Source organism: Taudactylus pleione, unplaced genomic scaffold (assembly GCF_031769625.1).
Source record: "Taudactylus pleione unplaced genomic scaffold, aTauple2 ptg000154l, whole genome shotgun sequence".
Taxonomy (NCBI): domain Eukaryota; kingdom Metazoa; phylum Chordata; class Amphibia; order Anura; family Myobatrachidae; genus Taudactylus; species Taudactylus pleione.
This window is the reverse complement of record NW_028284556.1, coordinates 15179628-15187765: the sequence shown is the minus strand read 5'-3', so window position 1 is coordinate 15187765 and position 8138 is coordinate 15179628. Positions and strand designations below refer to the sequence as shown.

The following is an 8138-nucleotide window of genomic DNA, read 5'->3' as shown; positions in this document are numbered from 1 at the left end:
ATTTTCAATTATATGCAAACCTTAAACCATGTGTTTGAAACATGCGTGTGGCGTCTAATATAGTGGCTATTTGGGACACAAGTGGGTTTTAGTCTATAGTTTTTTTAACACAAATGTAGTAACCACAAACCAAACACATGCCACACATTAAATCAAGGTTGTTAAACATATGTTACACTGTTTGCCATGAATACCCTGAAGTATTTGTGTGAACAAAATTAAACAAATTTATTATGCTCTATTACTGTTTTTGGCTTACAATGAGGGCTAACATTTTTTTAACGCGTGTTACTCCACAATTATCTTAAATGCAAAAATGCAGATCAAACTGACCATAGGATTGTTTAAGTATGTGTCATTCTGAATTTACAAAACTACAGGAAATAAACAATGATCCATTTAGAAGCCAGGATTAGACAGTTCATTATTTAAAAAAATGATGACAAAGGTAGTAGTTAGACAAAATTTTAATTAATGAACAAACAAAACCAAAAATAAAAAAATTAAACTTCAGCCTGGTCCAAGGCGGCAAGAATTCGGCCCAAACAATCTCCCAATTGTCCCAAATGATGGCGGGCCAAATTTATTTCCTCTCTGAGGACCTTATTCAGCATCTGGGGATCTGTAGAGATTAGATAAAAATGTGATTTCATCAACATTTAATTAGAGACTCAAACATTGAAAAGTACTAGTTTATTATGTGCCCTACAAAGTGTGTGGGACACAATGAAGTTGTGGCCTACCCAAAAATATATATAAAAAAACCTGGTAGACTTGTAGGCCCATCAAATGATAAAATCAAGGCCAGGGGTTTATGCACATTGTATTAATGTTTGTTGTATTGACATTTCCAAACCAGAATCCAGATGGAAAAAGTCCCTGATTACAAACTATTAGATAGTCAATCTAACCAACATCACCATGTAGAACAACACACATACATCCTATTTACATTAAGTTACATATTTAAACATAAAAGACAGTTAAAGTACACATTACCTGGAATACGTGACGGGGAAGGGGAAGCCTGGTCTTTCATAGGGGGAAGGGAAGGAGAGGAAATGGTTTCATAATCAGCAGAGGAAGGGGTTATTTGGGAGGAGGTATCAAGTTCGGGAGGGGTTATTTGGGATTAGTGGGCAGGGGAGGGAGGGTTTCTTGGGAAGTATTGAGCCAGGGAGGGAGGGTTACTTGGGGAGTATTGGGCCAGGGAGGGAGGATGAGTTGATCAGGTTGGGAAGGGGAGGGGTTTGGAGGGTTGTTCAGAGGTTCATTGTGCCCGCTTCTCCGCGGCATTCTCCGTCTCCGCTGTTGCCCTAAGAAGTGAGAATTGTGTTTAGAATGTTATAGTTTGCAGCATTAACATTGGAGACACCGCGGAATTTGCATACAACATAAAATTAAAAAAAGAAGGATCTGTGCATTCTATGTAAATATTACAAACTGACATTTAATGAAAGTACAGTTGGACCATACTGTACAATAGGTACAACATACATTAATGCTTGCTACCATATTTAAAAAAAATCCCAAAACATGGTTTTTTTAAAAATACAAAAAACGCAAAAGCATACTTACGACGACGTATTTGAGCCCGCAGTTTTGCTAAAAGCATGGGCGTCTGCCGCCGGAGATCAGACCAGCCAAAGCATTACCCCTGACTACTAGTCAGCCGAGGCTGGGGATCCCTGTGGAGCTGGGTACCACCCAACACAGGGGTCCCCCTCTCCAGGGCACACCAGGTCTAGGCTGATAGAGTGGCTTTATACCACGGCACCCCTGGAGCAGTGGGTGGCGAGTTGATTATGTAGTGTGGTGCAATTGATAGCAGTAAAAATATTGTCTTTAACTGTGAAACTACAGGTCCCTCAAAGCCTCCCCCACATGCTGGTACTTGGAGAAGCACAAGTACCAGCATGTGGGACATTACAGGCCAGCTTGTACCTGTAGTTCCACTGCAAAATAAATATTACAAAAACCACAGAACACACACTCTGTGACAGTACAAATTTAATAAAACATATATGCATACACATATGCACACTCACACTCACTATCTCACATACTCACCTATGTATCCCTTAAGCCCATCTGGTCCACTGGTCCAGTAGGAATCCATAGGGTACCTGAAAAAAAATACCATACTCACCTCCTCCTATGCATGGATCATGTCCTCTTTTGTCCATGTAGGCATCTAGGGTCTTGGCAAAAAAACAAACTGAAAATCCCGGACCAGCGGACATTAGTACCCTCCTCTAAGGATGGTACTACCCTACTGACATCTCAGCGGCAGGATTTCACTATAGAAATCCCGGTGCTGAGCATTCATTGGCTGAGAGAGGCGAGCCTTCCACCTCTCAGCCAATGAACGGTTCCCTCCATTGAAGTCAATGGTGAGAACCGCAAGGTTACTTAAGGTTACCTTTGCGGTTCTCGCCATTGACTTCAATGTAGTGAACCGTTCATTGGCTGAGAGGTGGAAGGCTTGCCTCTCTCAGTCAATGAACGCTCAGCATTGAGATTTCTATAGTGAAATCTCACAGGGAAGCGGTCATTTGGGTAGTATTGTCCTTAGAGACAAGTACTAAGTTCGGTGATCCACGTATTTTTGATTTGTTTCTTTGCCAAGCTGTGGATTCCTACATGGACAGAAGAGGATGTACTCCACACATATGAGGAGATGAGTATGGAATTTTCATTACAGGTACCCTATGGATTACTACTGGAGAAGAGGACATGATGGGCTACAGGGATTCATAGGTGAGTATATGAGATAGTGAGTGTGTTTGTGCATGTGTGTGCGTGTATGTATTATTAAATTTGTACTGTCACAGTGTGTGTGTTCTGTGGTTTTTTGAATATTTATTTTGCTGTGGTACTACAGATACCAGTAGCACATAATGTCCCGCATATTGGTACTTGTGGTTCTCCAAATACCAGCATGTAGGAGTAGGATCTGAATAGCCTGGTGCTGATTGTGCTTAATACAGGGGACCCTTACATCATTTGTCCCCTGTATTTAGCACAACTAGTACTGTGTCTCCAAAGCCTGGTGCTGGTTGTTCTTTTGGGGAGGTGGCTATGCTAAATGATAAGATGACATCCATCACTGCAGGAATAGATTGTGCAGGATCTGAGACAAATAAAATCATGTCATCAGCAAAAAGTGTGACTTTTAGGTCAACATTGGCAACTGAGATACCCCAGAACAAAGGTGAGTTGCTTAGTGCAATTGCCAGTGGTGCAATGGCTATTGTGAAAATAAAGGGGAAAGGGGGAATCCTTGACATTTTCCTTTTAGAATAGGGAAAGGAGATGAGAGAGTACCATTACAAGAGATCTGGGAATGTGAATTATAAAGGGTGCGAAGTATGAGAATAAACTGTTGAGGGAACACAAAACGACTTAATGTATCAAAAAGACGTGACCACTGAACAAGGTAAAATGACTTTTCGGTGTCAAGAGAAAGAACCTGTCTTGGAGATGTGGGGAAACATTTTGTAGCTATTGTATGGCAGTTAAAACTCTTCTAACATTTATTACAGAACTCCTTCCACATATTAAACCCATCTGGTCCATGTGAATGAATTGTGGTAAAATGATTTCCAATCTTTCTGCTAAAGTCTTGGTAAGTAGTTTGTAATCTAAGATAAGCAGCAAGTTCAGCCTGTAGGAACTGGGCAGGGATAAATCTAGGCCTGATTTTGGAAGCACCTTCAGAGTGGCTTAATTAAAGTATAATGCAAGAGAGTGTCTAGTTATAATAAATTAAAGACATCCACCAGAGTATTATAAACTTTAGAAGAGAGGTTTGTAAAACTCTCAAATGGACTACTTAGATTATGAGGATCTGGTGTGTGCCATTATACCACCAGAAGTAGTCCTAGGCCTCTATGTTCATGACAGTGATGACCCACCACTAGATGACTAGTGAGAGTATATTTTTTAAAATATGTCGACTTGATGTGAATTATTTGTGGACCTATCTAACACAGGGTGGGAAGTACTAAAGGTGAAAATATGGTAAAACCCCCGAAAATGCAGTTTCAGGGGTTTTACTACATTCCCCAAATGTACTAAGAACCAGTATGTGATGCATTCCGGTGCTTCATCCCGATGGGTAACGCCACCCAGTAGAAGCCTATGGGCTTCTTAACGGGATGCTCCCCCTTGGGTGGGATCAGATCATGCACAGAAGGATGCCAGAGGGACTTTTGGGTGTTAAACTTGGATGTCACTCTGTCCGGAGCCACCGCAAAGGACAGCTCTTATCAGGAAAGCTGTCCTTTGCAATAGTCTTGGTACATACCACGGTAATGAACCACAGTATGTACCCAAAGATAAGAGAGATGTACCGTATTGCAGATGTTTTGCTTATCACAGCCTGCTCACATACATGTGTTTCATTCTTACTTTCATTGAAGTTGGTTTGCTGTCTGTAGTGTCATTTATCACTAGCTGGGGTACTCAGCATTGCCAGGGTTTAAGACTGGACTGTGAAGTACACCTGCAGCCTTTATTTGTTTACATTGTGCTCACCTATAACCTCATTCCATTGATCCTGAAAATCACCCCACTGTTTGCTAACATGCTTGCAAACAGTGACATAACCACTGTGGGTGCTGCTTCTATGGTGCCTGAGCTCCCTCTGTAGCCCATCACTCCCCCTTCACCCTGTCACGCAAACAAGGTGGGCCAGTCCAAACAGGGCCATTGAGGGGGCCCGGGTGTCAGCAATGTTGATTTGGTGCTGGCCCACCAGCTGATTACATCTGGTGCACTAGCAGGCAGTCATGTAAAGACAGTACCGCTGGTCGTGAGACAATCAAAGCTCACAGACAATCAGCAGTGGCTCCTGATTGGCTGCTGGTCCACGAGCACTGATTGGCTCACGACCGGTGCCAGATTCAAATTACGCTGGTGTTGTCTGTCCATGTCTGTTTCTGCCAGCCGGTGCACTAGCTGTAATTAGCTAGTGGCCCAGCCCCAAATCCACACCTGTTGGCTGCTGATGGCACAGAGGGGCAGGTGAGAGGCTGCTGGAGGGACATGGGGAGTTGAGTTGCTGGGGTGGCATAATGCATAAGGGGAACTATTATTGTGTGGAATGATGTGTTATATGGGGCACTTCTACTAAGTGACAATGGAGTCAGAAGCCAAGAAAAACAGCCACATTCTGCATCACATGTTAGGCAAAAAACAATAGTGGTTAAATGGTTTCACAATGCACATATATGTTTATGCATTTAGAATAATCTGACAAACAAAAGTATACATACCCAGAAGACCTCCCTCTGGCATTAGTCCTGCCTAAAACTTCTCATAGAGGGATAACTGACTTAGGATAAAGGCATTGTAGCACAAGACAGGATAGCAAATTACAACATTATCACACACCACCTGCACATTTGTAGAATAGACATGTTGTTTATATATTTTGGCCAAATGTTTCAGCCCAATGTGTGTACAGTCTATAGCTTTGATGGTGTAATGCTGTCTATTGCCATCTAAAGTTGGATTTTTCATGCAAATTTCCATCAGATTTTTCTTTAGTAAATCTCCACATTGCAATATTGATGGAAGATGCAGGAAATCTCAAAATCAGTGGTTAGTAAATTTACCCCCTGATTTGTTTCTTTATCTCATAGTAGACAATGGTTGGTATACATAACTATGTGATGTTACAGGTGATCCTGGAGTTGAGAAATAGCTATGGCTTAGGTTACTGTACAAGGGAAGTAAATGAAAAAAGTGACTGTTATAAGTGTTAACAAAATATTTGTTAGCAGAATTCTCCCATGTTTGTGTAATTTGGAATCCTTTTGAATGACTTAGGGTAAAAATTAGTGATCCTGTAATGTGGCACAATTCTATATAGCCATTACTATTTACCAGCTAAGAAAACCACTTAGCTCCTAAACTACTTTTTTGCTAAAGTACAGCTCAAAAGTTTTGAGTGAAATGCCACAGAAATATTACTATGACAATTTAACAACTTACCTCATCAGAAGTGACCACATCAGGCTGGGCTTTCCCTGACATGCATGTGATGTGACTGTCAGAGGATTCTGTAAGCAGCTGCTGTAAGATGATCTTCTGGCAGCTGATGGCACAGCCCACCTGGCTGGCCCTTTGGTTGCTGCTGCAACCTCCCCCGACTCTCCTCCTGGCTGGACTAGAGAGGCAATTAAGTCTAAAAGAATCATCCACCCATGCCTGTAGAACGGCAATCTTCATGCAGACAGAGCTCAAGAAGCTACTCACGGCTGCCCGTGCTTAAAAAGAATACCTATAAGTCAAATCTCCACTTACTGTACTTATTTATCTATCAAGCTGACAATGTCTCAACCTTGTGCATTTTTCTAAGTGAATATATAATTAGTATGTATATTAATGTAATATATATATATATATATATATATATATATATATATTGTATGCAATATTTAATTTCTACCTATGGTTATAATACATTGAGTTTATTTATTTATCTACACAACGTATCAGATATGTTGTATAATTAAGTTCACCCTTCTAGCTTCATCCCACAGCTGAATCTGTAAATCTATTTAAAGCTACCATTATTTGAAATTTTTTTTTTAACTATAACATTTTTGTGCATTAATCTGCTCATTTTATGCCAGCTATCCCTAATATTTAACTTTTTATTCCCCCTGGCGCAACACCTGGATATTCATTTTAGACTCCCTGTTTAAATAAAGGGAAAATCTGGGGCACGCTTCGAATGCTGCTTCTAAATTGTCAAAGTTTGTGTGGCAATCTACTACAATCGTCTCTTGTCACCATCTTCCTCTGAAACTCCAGATTCTGACTCTGCAGACATACCAACCCTGCAGCAGATCCTTGAAGCTATTATGCCTTTTGAGAAGAAGGTGATGGTCAAGACTAGGGAGAAACAGGTGTACTTCTCATTAATCCAACATGACCTCCAAAAGACAATAAAATGGGATATAGAGGCTGAAAATTACGTATCCTCTTTTTATAACCTGAGAGCTCCTGTCAAGGGCCAAATTGCTGACTTGACCGTGCAGATGGACACTGTTAAACTTGGAGTGTAGGCTGCACAGAAATAACTTAGGATACGTTGGTAGGCCTGAGGGAGCAAAGGGTTTAGATTCTGAGAAGTTCTTGAGTGAGAGGCTTATGCAGGAATATGGCTTCTGCAACCTGGCTCTCCATCACAAACATTCATAGCAAAAATACTTCATTTTAAAGACTGTGATGCAGTCCTACGGCTAACAAGACAACATGACCCACCCAGATATGACAACTACTCAGTGTCTGTTTACCCTCACTACACAATGGATTTACAGAAGCATTGCTCTTAATTTCTGCAAGTGAAAAAGAAGTTACATGAGCTACAGATATAGTAATCTATGCTTTATCTGCCCACCTTTGAGTTGTAGTTGCTGGTATTACTCATTACTTCATCTCACCAAAAGATGCGTGTGCTTGGCTTGAGAGGAGACCTCCGTTGATTGCTTTCAGGAGTTCCCAGATCATGTTTTCTCATTATTTTTCTATTATGTTCTAATTTTGCTTGTTTTTCATTCATGTGCAGCAATTTGGATGTCTGTTTATAGTCCATTTTTGCAGTATATGGAGTTCCTCTACTTTACATGTAGGAGAAGTTACTGCTGGTCTTATTGTATAGCTTATTTCTCTCTGGCTACCTCTAAGCTGTGATTTAGCATATACCAACGTTCCAGTGGTTGGAATACTACTTGAAGTGCTAGGGAGGATTGTGTAGGGGTTTTGTTTTAATACTTGTTAGGGAACTAGGTATTCCATAGATTTACATTGTAATACACGGTGTGTATATGTGGAGTTTGTTTTTGGATGTCCTCCTTTTCTCCTTTCCTCCTTTTACAAACTCCTTTTGTAATTGTTTTTATCTTACGTTATTCGTTGCAATATTTTATTTCTTTACTGTATGTCTCTTTTGCGTGATTATTTTTCTTCTGTTAACATTTTTTCAATGTTTTCTTCTGTTGTGTGCAGGACTGGCTACTTACAACCTTTTTGTGGACCATCCCCATTTCTTTGGTCTTTTCTTTTATCTTGACATTTCGGCTGTGGGTTAATTATAGTAATAGATAGAGCGCATATGGGGGGTC

The 8138-nt window shown here is 40.6% G+C and overlaps 1 long non-coding RNA gene across 1 annotated transcript; it reads right to left on the bottom strand.

Moving 5' to 3' along the window:
• Positions 1 to 539: 539 nt before the first annotated feature.
• LOC148521917 (uncharacterized) lies at positions 540 to 6064 on the bottom strand. Its single transcript, XR_015878787.1, has 3 exons — positions 6001 to 6064; positions 1000 to 1316; positions 540 to 622 (listed from the first exon to the last, which is right to left on the bottom strand). It is a non-coding gene; the product is annotated as an uncharacterized LOC148521917 (long non-coding RNA).
• Between the last annotated feature and the right edge of the window lie 2074 nt (positions 6065 to 8138).